The sequence below is a fragment of the Phascolarctos cinereus genome, unplaced genomic scaffold, assembly GCF_003287225.1.
Source record: "Phascolarctos cinereus isolate Bilbo 61053 unplaced genomic scaffold, phaCin_HiC Scaffold_4;HRSCAF=312, whole genome shotgun sequence".
Classification (NCBI taxonomy): domain Eukaryota; kingdom Metazoa; phylum Chordata; class Mammalia; order Diprotodontia; family Phascolarctidae; genus Phascolarctos; species Phascolarctos cinereus.
Window position 1 is genome coordinate 136,578,182 of NW_027555847.1, and position 19,796 is coordinate 136,597,977.

A 19,796-nucleotide genomic window follows, 5' to 3' on the forward strand; every position below is an offset into this window, starting at 1 on the left:
CAGCCCAGGAGAGGGCCCTGGAAGGAATACAAGAACTTCTATCCAAACATGATCCACTCTGCTACAATAAATAGCTCGTTTTAACCCAAGGAGCAGAATGATCCTTAAGGTCTGTGTGGCTTATGTCCTTTTCCACTTTAGGGATTTATTTTAGACAAAAAGTTATGAGTTCAATTTCAATCCCTCAGAGTCCCCAGTTAGGAAAATTCCTAGCATTTAGGTAGTGTGTGGGCTTTCTGCCTAACTCTAAACTGATATTTATTTCCAGTAATCCCTAGCCTCTTTCTGTGCGTGTGTTTTTTTTTTTTAATTTATTTTAATTTTGGTTTTTTAGTTAAAAATTATTCTTTTAATTCATGTCTTTGTGGTTTAGGCGAAATTTGGTTTACTAGAAAGGTTTCATTAAAAAACAAAAGATTATATCATAGCACCTGTAGATAAGCACATGGAAAGAAAGACCTTCCTTGAAGTTCTTCTGCTTCAAGATGCCTATAATCCTCAGTTTCCCTTTTCTGCCTTATAGGCATGCTAAAATGCTCTCACCTGATCACCACTGCTGGAACTTCTTGATTCCAGCTAGTTGAATGATTTTATATAGAATTTAGAAAAATTTAAATCAAAATCCTTAGCCAGTTGGAACAGACTTCCAGTCTAGCATCATTGCACTTTATAAAATGGCTTTCAAAGACTTTTCACACTTAGTTTAAGGCTTATTAGTGAGGTTGATTGAGCATTTTATCACTTTTTTTAGGTAAATGGGATTGAGTAAATCAATCACCTCATTATTACACTAAGCTGATTAGCAGGGTCACTGTACCTTGAGCCACCAACCCAATGATTTTGCAAGTCTCTCTGATACATGTGCAAAAAGTCCTCTCTAACCTGTGTGCAGGAGTCTCCCTTCCTCAACCTTCCAGGTGCATAACTCCTTCTGACTGGGCAAAAATTCTAGCTGAGCAGTTCTGGATTTTAGCCTAGGGGTTGATATAAAATACTATTCAAAACTAACTACAGAAATTAGAAAATCTCTTTGGTTTCTTCCCCCATCCTGCATATTAGAAATCTACCTTAGTCTATATGTTTATTGCATAGTACATCAACTTTCTGTATCAGTTTAACATGTCAAGAACGTAAGGAAAAAAATTCAGCATACCGATGTGAACATTCCTCATGACCATATCGTTGGACCTCCTTCCATACTCATTGGTCATGGAAAGGGAATGGTGCTTCTGACCAGGACTCAACTCTGGGTCTCAGACTTAAAGAGGAAGAGCAAGAGAGAAAAATGAGAAGTTCTAGGAGATAGATGGGTCTCCTGTCCTCTCTAGCTGCTGAGATTTTCAGAAATTGCTCTCTGGGCTTGGAATGCCTCACGTGCTAGTGACCACTTTGACTGTTGGTCTGATTTCTGGCCAAGGTCTCACCTCTGCATTTCTTTGGTCTCCCTGCCATCCCTAGGGCTTCAACCTCCACAGCACTGATCTTCTCTTAAGGGTCAGTTTCAATTCTCCCATCTCCACTTTCACTCTAGGTCATAACATCAGCAAATAGTGACTATTGCCAAGAGGGTCCCCCTAGCAGCTGTCCATCTCTCTGTTCCTTGTTTCTGAAAAGAATGACTGCTAACTCTCTCAAGCACAAAGGAAGGGAGAGCCTGTTCTCCTACTGGATGGCTTTGTTCTGTTCTGAGCATATGTTCAGTATAGTACTGATTTTTCCTGATGAGGGAGAGGAGGAAAGTATGATGATTGTCATCAGCACTCTATTATTCTTCCTTCTGTATCTCATGTACCATTACCCTGTGCACTAGGGCAGAATAATAATTTGAGGGAGATAAGAGGGCATTGCATAAACTGATAACATTAATGGGGACCTGTGTTCTCTTCAATGATAAAAGGAAAGAATGAAAGAAAGGCTGATAAAATTTTATTCTGTTTATTGAAAATTTTAATAAATATATGCACATTTCAGGTCCGGACTCCTCCCTCCCCAAAATAGACATATACTTTATAGATCAGCAGCATGGAGTGTATGCAGAACTTGGTTTTGAGAGAGACTTGGGTAAATCCAATTTCAGACAGGAATCTCAAAGATAAGAGCAATATCCTAAGACACTACCCCATGCAGGTCAGGCTAGTTTTTACTTCAAAGTGAAGCCATCTTTGAGATTTAATTGCCTCAGGGGACCACGGTCTTGGACCACTGATGTCACTTCTGGTGGGTTACAGGCATAAGAAGTCACCTGGCTTCTCCCATAGGCTTCTGACCAGCAGACCAGCTTGACCAACACGGGTAACAGGGAATCTGGGCTCAACTGAAACAATGCTCTGTCCTCGCTGAATATCCTTTCCTGCTCTGAATATCCTTCTCCTGCTGTGGCTAAGTCAATAGCCTTTTATAACTGTCAGGTGTTCTTCCAGTGTCTCATTTTGTTCTAATCTTGAAACTGAGGTAGGAGACTAGCGAGTCAGGCCTGCTCTATAACCTCTTGTCCCAGGGGAGACCCTCAAGGAGTGAGAAAATGATCCATAGAGAAAGAAGTCTGAGGAGAAGATTCTGAGATCCTGGTGTGGGAAAAGGATTACCCTTCCCCACTGTGGGATCACAATGATCTTTTTTGCCACAGGATCAGAAGTTGGTGTGATAGAATAAGAAGAATCTTACTGGTACTTTATGTTCTTTATTTTTCTTCTCTTTATTTTCTCAACCTCTCTCATCCTCTGATAAGGAATTCCAAAGGGGAGATAATCATTATCAGGAATCAAGTAAACAATATGAGCAGCAGGTACCCCCCAGTACACTGGAACATCCGGAACTGACCCAGGCAGCAGGAGCAGATACTTTATTACCAGAGTCTGATGAGAACTATGGACAACTTCAAATCTTGCTCTTGACCAAATGGTTTTCAGCAGGAAAACCTCAACTCCTTTGAATTCTTTCAGTTCATGAGTCTGGACCAGAGGAATAAAAGACATGGGAATTTTAGTTCTGTTATTAAAAACTCTGTGCTGATACTAATGCATTGTTGGTGGAGTTGTGAATTGATCCAACCATTTTCTTTTTTTGGTTAGGCAATGGGGTTAAGTGAATTGCCCAGGGTCACACAGCTAGTAAGTGTTATGTGTCTGAGGCTGCATTTGAACTCAGGTCCTCCTGACTTCAGGGCTGGTGCTCTATTCACTGCTTCACCTAGCTGCCCCCAGGAATGAACTTTTGATTACAATCTTCAGTCCATATAGTTAATTTTGTCATTCAGTCATTTTCAGTCATGTCCAATTCTTTGTGACCCTATTTGGGGTTTTCTTGGCAAAGATATTGGAGTGATTTGTCCCAATTTTCTTCTCCAGCTCATTTTATAGATGAAGAACGGAGGCAAACAAGGTTAAGTGACTTGCCCAGGGTCACATAGTTACTAAATGTCTGAGGCCAGATTTTGAATTTGAGTCTTCCTGACTTCAGGGTTGTCACTCTATCCACTGTGCCACCTAGCTGCCCCCACGTAGCTAAAGTAGGCTCCATGTCTTATCATCATAATATTTCTATTCCTTGTAGTTGTTAGTAAGCCACAAAAAGCTGTTACAACTTTGTCTTTTTCTTTTATTTCTCCTGCATATTTTATAATATTCCATGACATCTCATCCTATTTTAAGATTACTATGACCACATTCGTGCCATTCATTTTCATTGGTTTTTTTTTCTTCATGTAGTATGCCACCTATCCCAACACCCCCATGACCCCTGCCCCTCTAGAAATTACTTTGTATTTATTTTGCATACCTGAGATTTTAAATTTTGGTCTGTGGGGCCCTGAGTGGCTCACATTGCAGAAATATATTTAGGTAAGTAACATCTGGAATCTGTTAAGCTCCATAGATTGTGATTTCCCTCTTTGTGGAGAATATGTTATATATCTCTCTCTCTATGTGTATTTCCCTCAGTAAGTAAGTAAACTCCTTGAGGGTAAGGCAAGTTTAGAGGTAGGGGTGTGTGTGTGTGTGTGTGTGTGTGTGTGTGTGTACATTTAATCTCCATCACCTAGCACTGACTCATGTTTACTGAAGAAAAGCATAACAAACCATCGAGAGTGGCCCCTGGAAAATCCAAATTCCTAAGACAGAATGATCCCATTTAGTCCAGTGCAGTCCCAAACTGCATAATAGACCGTCAGCCGGATGGAACTGGCCTCTAACCTGTGGGTGGCAGGAGCTGAACAGAGCAAGCTAGAGACAGGAGAGTCAGGAATCATACAGAAATTTAATTTCAAAATGAGGGAAATAGCTTGCAAGCAAGGACACATGCCAGAGCCCTGCGCCCCTAGTGGGGGGACCTGTGTTAGTGTAGGCAGATCTCTACTTATACCTATGGCTGCGCAGTGAATTGTAGCCCAGATGATGAGGGCCAACAGCAACAGTGTGACAAGTTTGATTCCTAGCCAGGCTTTATGACGGTGGATACATGGATACAGCAGGTGCTTGTCCAAGCTCAAAAAAGACCTGGTGCTGGTCAAAGCAATACAATTATTATATGAAATAATTCTGGGATTTTGCTGCAACTGAGATCATCCAGAGGGTGAGCACAAAGGATTGTTGTTATGCCAAGCTCAGGGCACAGCTTGTTTGTTGGGCCTTAGCTCCTAATATCTTGACAACCCCTTTTCTTCAAGGAAAAGAATGCCATTTCTTTGAATGAAAATTTTTTTTTAAAGAAATAGCATTCTTTTCCTGGAAGAAATGGAGTCTATCATGCAGTTTGGGACTGGACTGGACTAGGTGAGGTCATTCTGTCCCAGGAATTTGGAATAGGGTTAGAGTGGGAATAAAGAGAAGTGAAGTAGCTGCCAGGTTGAAGAACACTTTGAGTGGGGACTGACTTTAAGCAACTAGAAGCCAATTCTCACAGCTCCACTTATTTAATGAAAATCCTTCTAAAGAAGGAGGGGACTGATTTTTCCCAAGAAAAACCCAAGCACCAAATGAATCATCTCATTTCTCTTCTCTACCCCTTTTTTTCTGTCCAAAACAGTAGAGATTTAAATTCCAAGTCTCTATTTCCTTTGCTGAGCCATTCTTTTTTGTTTTATTAGTACTTCAGAGCTGGCTTTCCCTAGATAAAGGAATTACAACAATTCTTAATTTTTTTTTTGTCAATTTCTGTACAGAAAAAGTGTAAATGGGGATAGCAATAACTATTTGAATACATATATTTTTATAGGTCAGAGATTCTCATCTCTGGCCTGATGATTCTAGTCTGGGGGCTCTAACTTTTTATAATTTTATTAATAATCTGCTTTAATAAACTTCTGAAAATATCAGAGAAAAGAACTCACATGGACTGTGGGCAAGAAAAAAATGCCCCTAGGCTGAAACTGTGATCTTATCTTTTTATCAAAGCAATGGAATTGCTTTGAACTTTAAGGCAGGAGCCTCCCCATTTCCTTGATGCTAGGAAGTCTGGGAAGAATGAAAGGGAGGAGAGGGTAGTGTCAAAAGGGGAGGCTGCACCCAATGCCAGTCCTGAGAGGTGAAGACAGGCATGGTTTGGGAGGACCTGTTTGCTCCTTTCCAGAAGAGATAAAGATAAAAAAGAGTGAGCACCAGCTAGTCAATTTCATCTTCCACAGCCATGCTTGCTGATTACAAGTGAAGGTTCATTTGGTATTATTTTTTTCTCTGCTCTTTGCTTCTATGTCCTAGGAATTTATTAATACATATTAATAAGATCGTAAAATCTAGACTAGACTGACCTTTAATCATCAGGGCAGAGATAAGAATCCCTAACTTATAAAAATCTGTGTATTCAGATAGTTACTGACATTTTCCCCAACCATTTACATTCTGTGCTAAAATAAAGACCAAAATAATTAAGAATGATTATAATTTTATTTAGGAAAAGCTAGATTTGAAGTAGTAATAAAATAGCAAGGGAGTGACTTAACAAAAGAAAACAGATTTTTGGACAAAAAAAGGAGGATGCAGGAGAGAAAAGAGATGATTTATCAGGTATGTGGGGTTTCCTTTTGAAAAACTATTCCCATCATTCCTTGGAAGGATTTTCATCAACTAAGGGGAGCTATGAACAATGCTTATCTCAATCCGTATCCAAAGTGTGCTTCATGCCAGCTGCTTTGGGGAGATAAGATGTACAGACAAGAAAAGGCGTGCTAGAACACAGAGCAACATGATATAGTCAAAAGAGGCCCAATTGACAATCAGAAGACCTGGGTTGGAATTAGTTCTGCCATTAACTGAAAAAGTAGCCTCAAGCAAATTATTTAATCTCTCAAAGCCTCAGTTTCCTCATCTGTAAAGTGGGGGTAATAATGTTCACATTACCTGTCTCACTGAGGTGTTGTGAGGATCAAGTGAGGTAAAGGGCTCAGTAAAGCTTAGTGCCATATACGTCAGCTATTATTGATTAAAGGGGCATCTAGGTGGTGCAATGGGTAGAGTGCCAGCTCTGAAGTGAGGAAGATGAGTCTTCCTGATTTCAAATCTGGCCTCAGATACTAGCTATGTGACCCTGAGCAAGTTACTTGTCCCTAATTGCCTCAGTTTCCCCATCCATCAAATACACTGGAGAAGGAATGGCAAACTACTCCAGTATCTTTGCCAAGAAAACCCCAAATGGGATCACGAAGAGTTGGACATGACTGAAAACAACTGAATAACAACAGCAATTATTGATGAAAGACAAGGGCTTCATGTGAGTGGTGCAAAGAAATGCCAAAATGACTTAGAGAAGGAGAGATCAAGTATGGGATGGTGGAGGAAGGCTTCTCAGAGGAGGTGGTATTTGAGCTGGGCCTTGAGGGAAAACTTCCCAGAGATTTAGCAAGATTTACCTGCTCGCAACCTCATCTTCCTAGAGGCTCACTTAGCCCATTGACTCCCCAGGCAGGTGACACAGATACTACACAGTCCCGCCCTCTCTGATTAGAGCCAAAGAGGGATTGGTTTCAGCCTCCCTCACAAACCTCCACTCTCTCTAAGTTGCCAGGGCTCCTCTATTATTAACACTTACTCGATGACATGTTGATATTGCACAGCAACAGGGTTTCCTAGAGTCTGATCACTGAAGTTACCAAATTCTACTTTCTTATCTCAGTCTGAACACGGCTCACTTGCCCCAGTAGACTGGTGTTGGTTCATTGTCAGGGAGGGAGGGGAGGTTCCACCCAGTTCTTTGAGTCTCTGCCTATACCTGGGCAAATGTTTTGGGCTTATCTCCCTGGTGATGATGGGCATGAGAACCTACACCTCTTTGTTTGCATCTGGTCTATGGGATTGGGACCACCATTATTTGACTGTGATCTCTGTTCTTGTGACCTCTTTGAATTGCTCAGGATCACTTCAGGCTAATACAAATAACAATATAATAATGGCTTACATATTAAATGTAATGTTTACAGCTTACAACAACAGCAACAGTAATGATAATGGCTTTACATATTAAATGTAACATTTACAGCCTACAGTGTGCTTTTCCAACAACAAAGTGCAAAAATTATTATCCTTACTTTATAGCTAAGAAAACTGAGGCTCATAGAGGTGAAATAATTGGGTCATCTTAAGTGACAGATTTCGGTCTTGAACCCAGGTCCTCTGACCCCAAGTTCAGTTCAGTTTTCTTTGCACTATCTTATAGCAAGAGGCAGAATCAGGTAGGAGTGAATGGGGAGTCTGTCTTCCTGCTACCTGTATACTCACTGTCACAGTGCCTGAAATTCCACCATTGTAGATCTCATCTCTTTCGGAAAAAAACCTTTCCAGTTTCAATGGAGCTATATCTGAAGGTGGCAAGACCTTAAGCCATTCTTGGCTAACACCCACAAGAGGATTAGTTGACAGCCTGTTGAGAATAATGAAATTCAGTTCAGTGAATATTTATTAATTACCTCTAGGCATTTGGGGACATACAAAGATGAAAGGTGGCATTTTTCTAAAGAAATTTGCAATATGGTAGGAGGTTAGGACATGTGTACAATGACTAGAACATATGCTAAAGATGTTTTAATGGGGCCTAAATTGAAGTCAGGAGGACCTGAGTTCAAATCCAGGCCTAAAAATTTTTTTTAAAAAAGATGTTTTAAGTGCTTTAGGAGATATCAAAACAGAAAATGGTAAGAGACTGGCAAAAAGAAGGATTACTTGAAATGGGGAAACTTTAGGTGGTAGCTGGCCAGGATTTTGAAAGAAGTGGGGAGTTCAATAAATGGGGAGTTGGGGATCCTTTTTTGTTTTTTGTTTGTTGTTTTTTTTTTTGGCAAGGCCATTGGGGTTAAGTGAGTTGCCCAGAGTCATACAGCTAGTAAGTGTTATGTGTGTGAGGCTGGATTTGAACTCAGGACCTACTGACTTCAAGGCCGGTGCTCTATCACTGTGCCACTTAGCTGCCCCTTGGGGATCCTTTTTTAAGCATGAGGGAAAACTGCATAAATTCCTGGAGACCAGAGAGGTCATTCCAGTCCAACTTGAGTCTTAGCTCTCAGAGAGGCAAGCAGACTAGAAAGGTAGGTTAGAGACAGATGAAGGGGAGCCATAAGTGCTGGTGTAAGGGGTTCATATTTGGATCTTTTAGGGATGCCATTAGGGAGCCACTGAAGGTTTTTGAGAACAGGAATGAGGTGATCAGAGCAGTCTAATAAAAGATTACTTTGGCATGGATATTAAGGAGGGAATGGAGAGTAAAAGAGAGACTAGTTTAGGAAGCCGCAACTATAAGCTTGGCCAAGAGGTAATAAGAACCTGGCTAGAGAGATAGCCCTCTGAATGGGTAGGAGATTGAACTGGAAGATATTGCTGAGGACTGAATAAGGAGTGGGCCTGGGGAGAGAGAGAAATGAGGGGGACATGTCTGAGTCCAAGATGACTGGGGTTTAGAGCCTCAGTGTCTGGGAGAGAAGTCGTGATCAAAGCCAGGTTTTGCTGCTGCTGTTGTGTTATTTATTGTTGTTGTGAGTGGTACAGGTGGTGAGCAATGTGACGAGTCCAGTTCAGATGTCTTGAGTTTGAAATGCTGGTGAGACATCCTTGTGGAGATGGAGAGCTGGGTGCAGGAAATAGGAGACTGAAGCTCTAGGGAGAATATGGGTAGAGCTAGAGATTTGGGAGTTATCCACGTAGATAATGAGGCACAGGACTGCCCTGGGGCAGAGGAGGAAGGAGGAAAAGACAGAGGAGGCAAACTGAGAGCAAGCCAGCGGAGGGTGCTGGGCCCCACTTTACCTGCTCAGCTGATTTGTGCAATGCTGACCTTGGTAACTGTGGCCAAGGACAGATCTTTCACCGACCTTAAAGACTATGTGAAAGGTCTAGTATTTGGCACATGTACAGGGCCAAATTCATCTATGCAATGTCTGTCTGGATTGTTACGTACCTCAGGGCCCCGGGTGATGATAATCGGAGGACTGAAAGTGCTGGCAGAGTGTTGCTGACCACGGCCACCGTGGAATTGTCACAACAAGCAAGAAACCGCTTGAGAGGGGGAAAAGGAGGAGGTGATACTGCCTCAGACACAGGAAGCCCCAGGGTAGGAGGAAGGAACTGAGGTCTGGATGTTGGTGTCCTTGATTGGTTTTTTCCCATCCTTTCTCTTCATTCTTAAGACAAGTTTTCTGTTAGTCTTTAGAAGTGCAAGGGTGCCATGAGCCACTGCAGGGAAACTGAGGCTTACTGCTTCCAGGAGTCAGCAGACTTTGGGGGTCAGACTGCTCTGTTACCAGCAGCCATGTCCCAAGCCTCTACCGTTGTGTTGTTTCAGTTGTATCCGACTCTTTGTGATCCCATTTGGGGTTTTCTTGGCAAAGATACTAGAGTGGCTTGTCATTTCCTTCTCCAGCTCATCTTACAGATGAGGAACTGAGGCAAACAGTATTAAGTGACCTGCCCAGGGTCACACAACTAGTACGTGCCTGAGACCGGATTCGAACTCAGGGCCTCCTGACTCCAAGGCTGACACTCTACCCATCTCACCATCTAGCTACCCTGGTAGGGCTCCACCTGCAGCAACAGGGACCAATGCTGAGTCCAGTGGGCAAGGGAAACCCAGAGAGCAAAATGACCAGTTTAGAGGTGAAACTGAATTAATGACCAGGGACTGCAACATATGTAAACCTCATCAGCAAGAAAGAACGTGGGGAGACTTTTTCACCTCTCTTCTGTCTACCCTCAGTTACAGTCATGATCCTGAGGTCATCAGACACTCAATCCTTCCCCTCCCTTTGTATCTTCCCAGAATCAGGGGCTGCTAGGAGAGCTTCAGAATTCTTTCTTCTGGCAGCCTGAAAGTGCAAGAGCAAGGAGGCAGTTAGAAGGTAGGGTACCCCAGGCAGCAGAGCTAAAAACCTCTTTCCTTGCATTCTCAACAGTTTAGTTAGATAAACTGTGAGTCTGTAGTCTGATGCTTGTGTCCTGCTAATTGCAGGTAGGTAGGAGGACAATATTCAAACTGAGAAAGGAAAAGTCCAGATGCAGGGTGGGGCTCTGAGCTATGTGCAAACTGTGGATTTCATATTTTAACTTTTTGGGTGACATTTCATCATCTTCTAGTCTAAAGTCAGAACCCATCCAGCATAGGGTTTTTCCACTTTGGCTCAGCTTGGCCATGAGAAAGGCTAGCTTTGGCATTTGCATACCAATGATAAAACTACTTGGTTGGTATCTTAAGTATAGTGCCACATGGTGGACAATTCAGATATGACACTTCCTCATTGGATGCTTAATACATGGGCACATTACCTTTCTGCAGGCTTAAGAAAGTAAGCACGAAAGACAATGGAGACTGCACCACAGGACCCCAAGTGTATATGCAGTTTCATCATAATACGATATCCAACCCCTCCCCCAGCCTCTCTCTCTCTCTGTCCTTGAAATAAATTGTTTATGTCTCTTTTAAGCATATACCACATCCTGCTTTGTGTTATACAGATCTGTATCTTTTTCAGTTCATATCCTAGCCCTGCTACTCGCTAGCTGTGTGACATTAGACAGATAAACTCATCTCTCTGGGCCTTGGTTTCCTAATCTGGAAAATGAGGAGCTTGGATTAGATAATCCAAAAAGTCCTCTTCTCCTCTTCTCATACATTCAACCTCCATAGAATATAAGTGCCTTGAAGGCAGATATTTTCGGTCACAGGATTTGGAGATGAAAAGAACCTTTTCTCTACACTGTGCTGCCCATATTGAGGCTATCATCCTCATCCCCCCTACCCTTCCTTACTGGAACCTTGGACTCTGCCCCTTGGGTTCTGAAGGGTGAGCTTTTACCTTATGTTGCCTAGAACCAGGTTTCCACACCACTTCTTGGCCATTTCCATATGCTGCTGCATGCCTGACCCCTCCCTCCCTACTTTCTAGCTCTATTTCCTGGTGGTTTTCACCACTCTAAGGTAAGGTCCTGTAAAGCAGGACTGTCTTGCTTGTTTGTATTTGAAGCCCCTTGCACTTAGCACAGTGCCTGGCTCATAGTAAGGACTTCATAAGTGCTCTGTCTAGCTTGCTAGCTAAAACACTCTCTCTTTATGGATGGGATAACTGAAGCCTAAAGTTGAGATCTTTGTCTTCCCACTGCATACATCACAGGGGCCTTCCTGGGATAGATGCTTAGGGAACTGAGGTTGTTATTGTTGAATGATGTGCAACGCACTAGTGATAGGCAGGGTGACTTCAGTGGTGAGGAGGAGACAATAATGATAGGTACTTTACATGCATTTAATCTCTGCAACAATCCAGTGAGGTGGGTACTATTATTGTCCCATTTTACAAATGAGGAAACTGAGGCTGGGAAGTTAAGTGACTTGCCCATGGCATAAATAGTAAGTAGAATTTGACCCCAGTTCTGTCCTGACTCCCAGTCTGGGGCATGTTCTAGTAGACTAGAAGTCCAGAGATCCCCAGGGTATCCATTAATAGATGTCAGGGGGTCCATAAACTTGGATAGGAAAAAAATTACATCTCTAATTTGAATATTTGTAATTTGTAATCCTATATTATATACACATGTAATATATAAATATATATAATTGCATATGTAAATAGTTATATGTCAGGGTATTATATTATTAATATAAAATAATTACATTAATAGTAAAACTTATAAATATGTTTTATGTAGAAACATGTTGCACAATTATATGCATAAATATTATATAATGTATACATTATCTATTCACATATACATATATATGTTGTTCAATAGTGCAGACTTGTCTGACCATAGTGTCTGTGGAGTTTTCTTGGCAAAAATACTGGAGTGGTTTGCCATATCCTTCTCCAATGGATTAAGGCAAACTGAGGTTAAGTGTCTCGACCAAGGTCACATAGCCAGCTAGTAAGTATCTGAGGAGAGATTTTAACTCAGGTCTTTCTTACTCCAGGCCCAATGCTCTATCCAATGAGCCACCTAGCTGCCCCTTTACATACATATATGTATATATAAATTTGTTATATAAATATTATATTTGTGATATATTTATGTGTTATATTCATGATAATTATATACAATTATCATATATTATAGATATATAATATACAATTATTCTGAGAAGGGTTCCATAGGCTTCATTAAATTGCAAAGGGGTCTGTGTCACACAAAAACATGGTTAAGAATCCCTATACTAAGGCTATGAAGGAAATATTTATTAAGTGCCTGCTATGTGCCAGACACTGTACCAAGCACTTTACAAATATTATCTGATACTCACAATAACCTTGAGAGGTAGATGCTATTATTATCCTCATTTTAGAGTGGAGGAAACTGAGTCAGACAGAGGTTAAATGATTTGCCCGGTATCATATCGCTACTAAGTATCTGAGGCTGGATTTGAATGCAGTTCTTTTGGACTTAAGGTTCAGTACTCTGTCCACTGGGCCACCTAGTTCCTTTATCCATGAGGTGTCAGTTCTTCTGACACCAATCAGGACAGACTTCATGAAGGAGCTGGAATTTTAGTAGCTGAATAAATGACTCCACCGTCTAGCTCAGGACTTCACTAGCTTTCACTTGGACTATTGCAATGGCTTCTTAAACAATCTCTCTTTACCTTTCTATTCTTCAGTTTATCCTGCACAAGCAGCCAGAATAATCTCATGTGCACCTCTGCTCATCCCTACCTAAATATCCTGAGTGGCTCCCCCATGGCTATCGCGTAAAGTCCAAGCTTTGAGTGGGGTAGAGATTTGTAACATGATAGAGCTATGCTTCACTGGGAAACTAGCCCCACTCAGAGAGGTTATGAACCCTGCCCAGTTGTGCTGATAAGGAAAATGAGGCTCTGACTTTGCAAAGTTTCACCTCCCCCAATTAGAATGTATGTAACCTTCATGAGTACAGATAATACATAGTTCCAGGTTTCCAAGACCAAGGATCACAGAGGACCTTTCAGGGATGATAAAGACTCCTTGGGCTAGCCATTAACAGGCTTTGAGGAAGGTTCAGGTTGTTTGGGGTTGTTGTAGACTTGAGAAAGGGACTTTTTTTTTTTAGGCAATTGGGGTAAAGTGACTTGCCCAGGGTCACACAGCTAGTAAGTATCAACTGTTTGGTCTGAGGCCGGATTTGAGCTTAGGTCCTCCTGACTTCAGGGCTGGTGCTCAATCCACTGCACCACCTAGCTGCCCCGAGAAAGGGACTTTTAACCAAGTTTTGGGGCATCAAGTAGGGGAGATGGAGAGGCCTGAGTAACAGCAAGCAGAGTTTGTAGAATAGAGATCAAGAAGATTAAAGACTCCTATGGGAACAGGCATATGCTGGCACTGAGACCAGACTGAGCTGGCAGTTGTGGCAGCTGGTGGGGGTGAAATCACGCCAACAGCTTCTTGCTTTCCACAGATTTTCCAGAGCATAGCACTGTGGACATTCCGACCCAGGATCTGGATCTAGATCTAAATTCACTTCTTAACCATAGCCACTCAGACTGCCTGAGAGAGGACAGGAGAGGGGATAAGTGACTTGAGCTGTGAGCCCCATCAAAATTTTCTCTATCTTGTTGGAATGTTTGTATGCTTTTCTTTTACTTGATAGTGCTAATAAATTATACAGCCATTAATGGTGGTTTTGTCTGAGCCTATAAATTTGTGGTTCAAGCTTGACAGAGAGAACACCATCCCAAGGGAGGAGATGAAAATTTCCCTGGTTTTACTACAGGGTAAAGATGGAGACAGAGAGAGTTTGCAAGTTTGGTAATTTCTGAAAATATCCCATTGCATACCCACTAACCCGTCTTTGAACTCAAAGTGAGAATTGTTTTATTAATATTTTTCAATTTCCAAGCATTTATTTTCTCACCCTCCTCCCCCTTCCCCCCACCCCCAAACTGGAAGAAAATTAAAACAAAATCCTCATGACAAACATACAGTTAAACAAAACAAATCCCCACGTTGGCCATGTCTAAATGTACATCTCATTCTGAATATTGAGTCTGTCACCTCTGTTTCAGAAGTTGCATCACATGCTTCATTATTGGCCTTCTAGAATCAGAGTTGTTCGTTTTTATAATGTTGTTACCATATAAATTTTATGTTCTGGTTCTATTCACTTCCCTCTCTATCAGTTCATACAAGTCTTCCCATATGTCTTTGACACCATCCTTTATGTAATTTCTTATGGCAAAATAGTATCCCATTATTATTCATATACCATAATTTGTTCAGCCATTCACCATTTGATGGGGACCCCCCTTAGTTTCCAGTTGTTTGTCACCACAAAAAGAGCTGCTCTAGGTATTTTTGTATATATGTGTCTTTTTCCTCTTTCCATGATCTGTTTGGAGTCAGAGAGAGAATAGGAGATGGCCAGTAGTGGATCGAAGCAGGATTTGGTATGGTTGTCCCCAGTTCACCTAAAACATACCCCACCACACACCAAGATTCCACAAGAATTATAGTAAAAATAATTGACATTTTATTGCAGACCTCAAAGTCCTTTACATGCATGATCTCATTTGATCCTCCAGACTCTGTGAGGTGGATACTATTATTATCCCTATTTTATAGGTAAGAAAACTAAGGCTCTGTTACACGACTTATGCAGGGTCATATAGCCAGCAAGAACAGAGACAGGATTGAAACCCAGGTCTTTCTGACTCCCAAATCCAGCAACCTAGACTCCACTAGACTGAATTGCTGCTGTCAACTTTTCTGTCTCCCTTACCTCCTAACACAGTGTTCTCTGCACACAGTAGAGACTAATAAACATTGGCTGAATTTAATTGACTCTCTTCTGTTATTTGACTCTAGGAAAGACAGGAATTATAATCCCTGTTTTACAAATGAGGAATGAGAAAGAAAAATCCCTTGAGAGATCCCAAGGTCACACACAGAGACAGGGGCAGAACGGGACTAGAACTCAGGTTTCCTGGTCACGTGTTACAGCCATCCCTGAGACACAACAAAATGAGTGATAGCCTCAGGCCCTCACTTTGACCAGGTCCTCCCCTGCATGAATAGCCAATAGGTAAGAGATGGCTCCAGGTGTCTTTTCTGGTTGGGGGCCTCATTTTAAATGGATTTAGCCTGATTGGAAGTAGAGGCGGGAGGGAGCCAGGGAGCTGGAGGCCAACAACTCTCAGGTGGTCCCCCCCTCACCGTCCATTCTTGGTCACCCTAGATAGATTTTCTCCCCTACCAAGACAGTTACACACTGTCCTCTGCTCCTAAAACCCTGGGGCGGGAGCTGGGGATGATTCCAGAGCTCTCATCTGGTGAAAGTTTGGGGGTTGGGATCGGGGAGCATGAACATCCTTTGGGGGCATGAAGAGGAGAGTCATGCATGGGACAAGGGGCAGGGGGCAGAGGACAGGGGCAGGGAGGCTAGACTAAGTGACTACTGAAATCCCTCCCAATTCTGACATTCCATGGTCCTCTGCGGTCAGAAATATGCAAGCCTGGCCACGCCCTTCCCAAGCTTTGCCCTTTAGGACCCTGTCGATCTTCTTGCTTCCTCCGACTTCTCACATCACTCCCCCGCTCCCCCATCTCCCACCACCACTCTCGGCCCACTTCCGGTCCCTGTCGTGGTGACGGAGCCCTTCTCTCTGCTGCCACCTTGTGGCACAAAACATCACCACAGCTGTCTTCCCTTCACTGCAACCTGCCTTTTCCCCTCCTGGCCCTGGGGAGCCGGACAGGGGAGAGGGGAGAGGAGGGCTGTGGTCAGGGAGAGGGTAAATCTCCTTCTAGTAAGGAGGAGGAAAGCAAGGCCCAAGGAAGGGTTGTCCCAGGTTGAATAGGGTGAATATAACTAGGGATGTCCTGGCCTGTGATGGGGGGGGGGAGAGGGCTAGGTGGACTTTTTCCAGAGTTGGGGGAAGGGGGAGAAGGGAGAGCTGGTAGAGATGGGATCAGGCAGGAGGGATGGGTGAGACTTCAGGCCAATTCTGCAGACAGGCTTGTGGGCTGGGGATTGTCCTCAGGAATGTCCCCCAATTCATAGAATCATAGAAATCTCATAGTGAGAAGGAATCTAAGAGATCATCTAGCTCAATCTGAATCTGAACAGGAATCACCTCTAAACATACCCAGCATAATGATATAGCCTCCACTTGAGGATGTACAAAGATGGGGAACTCACTACCTTGATAAAGGACTAATCAGTGAAAGCCCAGCATATGCAGCATACAGAGCTGAGGCAATCCCCAACATGGATTTCAGAGCATGTATATGTTATTCTCTGACTGTTTCCAGTCTGCTTACTACATGAAGAATGGCTTTTCAATTACCCAAGTAGACATACAAAAGACCTCAAAGATATGGTCTTATTCTCATTCCCTGCCTATCTGCCTTCTAGTGAGGCATCATTAACTGCTGTGACCCTCTGGATGGAAAGGGCTCCTACTCACCACCTAGGCTGACCTGACACCATGTGCACATGGCCTTGTGGTTGCTTCTAACTCTGTTGTATCTATTATCTTCTGCCTTCAGTCCTGAGAAAAACAAACACTAAGGATGTGCAAAAATATTTGTAGCAACTCTTTTTGAGATTGCAAAGATTGGGAAAATAAGGGGTGCCCATCAATTGGATCATAGCTGAACAAGTTATGGTATATAACTGTGATAGAATACTATTGTGCTGTAAGAAATGATGAAAGGGATGGTTTTTGGAGAAACTGAGTAAGACACATGAACTGACACAGAGTGAAGTGAGCAAAACGAGGAGAATGATATATACAATAACAATGTTGCAAAGACAACTTTGACAGACTTAAGAACTCAGATTAATGCTATGACCAACCAACCACTATTCTAAAGGACTTATGATGAAACGTACTATCTGGAAAGGTGATGGATTCAGGGTACAAATTGAAAACATAACTTTTTTTTGGACATGGCCAATGAATTTGTTTTGCTTAACTATATATGTTTTGTAGCAGGGAATTTGTTTTTCTTTCTTTTCAATTAGGGAGAGGGCGGATTTAGGAGGGAGAGAAGGTATATTTTTTTAATTAAAAATAATTATTTTTAAAAATCTAATTGATGTTAAATAGAACTGGCATGCTAATCAGTGACCGCTTGGGAAGGGCGGTATAACACACCCAGAATGGAGGCTTGAGCCAATGTCAGTAGAGAAAGATACCCTAGCCAGGGGTGGGGAACCTGCAGACAGATTTGTTCTGTGAAGTTTGAATTCAGTCAAAGGGCCATGCTTGAGGGAGGACTTAGAGGGCCACATGTGGTCTTGAGGCAGCAGGCTCCCCACCCCTGCCCTAACGCTTTGGAAGTTCCTCCTAGAAAGAACTCTATTTTTTGGGGGGGTGGCTAGGCGATGGGGTTAAGTGACTTGCCCAGAGTCACACAACTAGTAAGTGTCAAGTGTCTGAGGTCAGATTTGAACTCAGGTCCTCCTGACTCCAGGGCCAGTGCTCTATCCACTGTACCACCTAGCTGCCCCCTAGAAAGAACTCAGGGAAAAGATGTAGCCTGGTTCTAGGATGGGGATGGAGTGGGGTGGAGAACAAGCATTTATTAAGTAATTACTATGTGTCAGGCACTGTACTAAGAGCTTTACAAATGTGATCTCATTTCATTCTTAGCAGCCCTGTGAGGTAGGTGCTATTGTTATTGTCATTTTATAGATGGGGAGACTGAGGCAGGCCAAGGTAAGTGACTTGCCAAGGGTTGCATAGCTGGTGTCTGAGGCCAGATTTTAACTCAAATCTTCCTGACTCCAGGCCCAGTTTCTCATCCAGTGTGCTACCTAACAACCTCAGGCACCAACCACAGTAATAAGCAGTGGAGCTAGAATTTGAACTCCCATCCCTTTGTTCTAAATCCAGCATTCTTTCCACCACTCTGCTTCTCTTAGTTCTGTCTTCCCCCAAGTCTTAAACATGGTCAATTTCTTCCTCCTCTGACATACTTTTCATCCCCCTGCTTGGTTCCTCTCCCGGGCACACTCCAGCTTTTTAGTATTGTTTCTAAACCGTAGCATCCAGAACTGTGCACAGTCTCCCAGTTGTAGTCTGCCAAGGCAAAGAGGAGAGGGTAGAAGGAAATAAGCATTTATATAGCACCTACTATATGCCAAACCGCAGAAAACTCTTCCAGCCCTTGGGGAGAAGTTCACCATCTAACTGGAGGGGACAAAAACTCACCTATCTGAAATAAATAAAAAAGTGGTCACGGGAAATGAATGATAAATGCCAGACTAATGCTGCATGCGGTCAGAGCCAGGATTTATAGCTTTGTCTTATAAGACTTAGAGACTTAGAAGATTTATAGGTTTTCTGTCCCACTCTTTTCTTTCCTGTTGCCATCTATCACCCCTCCAGTCAAGTCTCTTCTACTCCTATGGCCCTTCCTGGACTGTGCCCCAGTCTGTAGGCAATATCTACGCTTTGCTTTTTGTCTACCTGTTTCTGGCTTCTGATTCCTTGTTCCTGGTTACTCTCTTGCCCCTTGGTTCCTGGCATTGCCCTCATTCCATTTATACTGGTGATAGGAGTGAGTATTTCCTGTACCAGTCTGCCCCACCCAACCTCTGCCACCTCTCAGGCCTGAGCTCAGTGTCTGTGTCTAGGTCTGGGCCCCAGGGCCATGCCTCTATGCAGGCTTTAAGGTCTACCATGTTGATCCATCAGGGTTCAATGTCCATGTCTCAGGCAGCGGCTCCATGTTCATGGCCTAGGCCCAGGTACTAGTACCTTGTGCACAGTAGATGTTTAGATGATAATTGCATTATGTTAGCTTGGACTCTATTTATGTCTGTCCCTCTGGAGCTGAGTTCTATATCTGTTTCCCTGAGCTAGGGCCCTATGTATGTATGTTCCTGACCCCTGTCAGGGCCTATGCCTAAGTGTGTCCCCTGGGAGGTTCTTGTCTGTCTGTCAGTCAGAAAGTGTTTATTATGTGCTTACTGTGTACTAAGCCCTACACATTCTGTCAACATCCCAGTCATGGAATCCTTGTCTGTCCTTCTTGACCTAAAATCAGTGTCTATGTACCAGGCATAGTCTCTGTGTGGTAGAAGCAATATTAGGCATGTAGGTTAGGCTTATTAAAAAGTATTAAAATCATCCTTGAGAGTCAGTGGGCTAAGGGACTAAAGTTTGGGCCATTGACATACGATATTCAAAAGCCAGCCTATGAGGTGGCAGGAGTTACTTTCTCTCAGGTTTGACCAATGCCAATGTGACCAACCAAAAAGCAGGGAAACTGTGCTCAAATGAATCAATGCTGGGTCTTTGCTGAGTATCCTTTCTTTGCCATGCTAAGTAAAATCCTTTTGTTAACTTTAGATGGCCTAAGAGGGTCTCATTTCGTTCCGATTCTGTACCAGAAGAACCAGACTGCCCCCAACTGG

The 19,796-nt window shown here is 42.8% G+C and overlaps 1 long non-coding RNA gene across 3 annotated transcripts in view; it reads left to right on the forward strand.

The window, feature by feature from the left end:
* LOC144456815 (uncharacterized) overlaps nt 1-19,796 on the forward strand; it is a 47,737-nt gene that overhangs the window by 15,118 nt on the left and 12,823 nt on the right. Inside the window, exon 3 of one of the 3 annotated variants that reach the window (XR_013485934.1) lies at nt 13,830-14,036. The exons of the other annotated variants lie outside the window; for them this stretch is intronic. This is a non-coding gene — a long non-coding RNA (uncharacterized LOC144456815). Of the gene's footprint in view, nt 1-13,829; nt 14,037-19,796 lie in introns of those variants that run through there. 3 annotated transcript variants of the gene reach the window in all.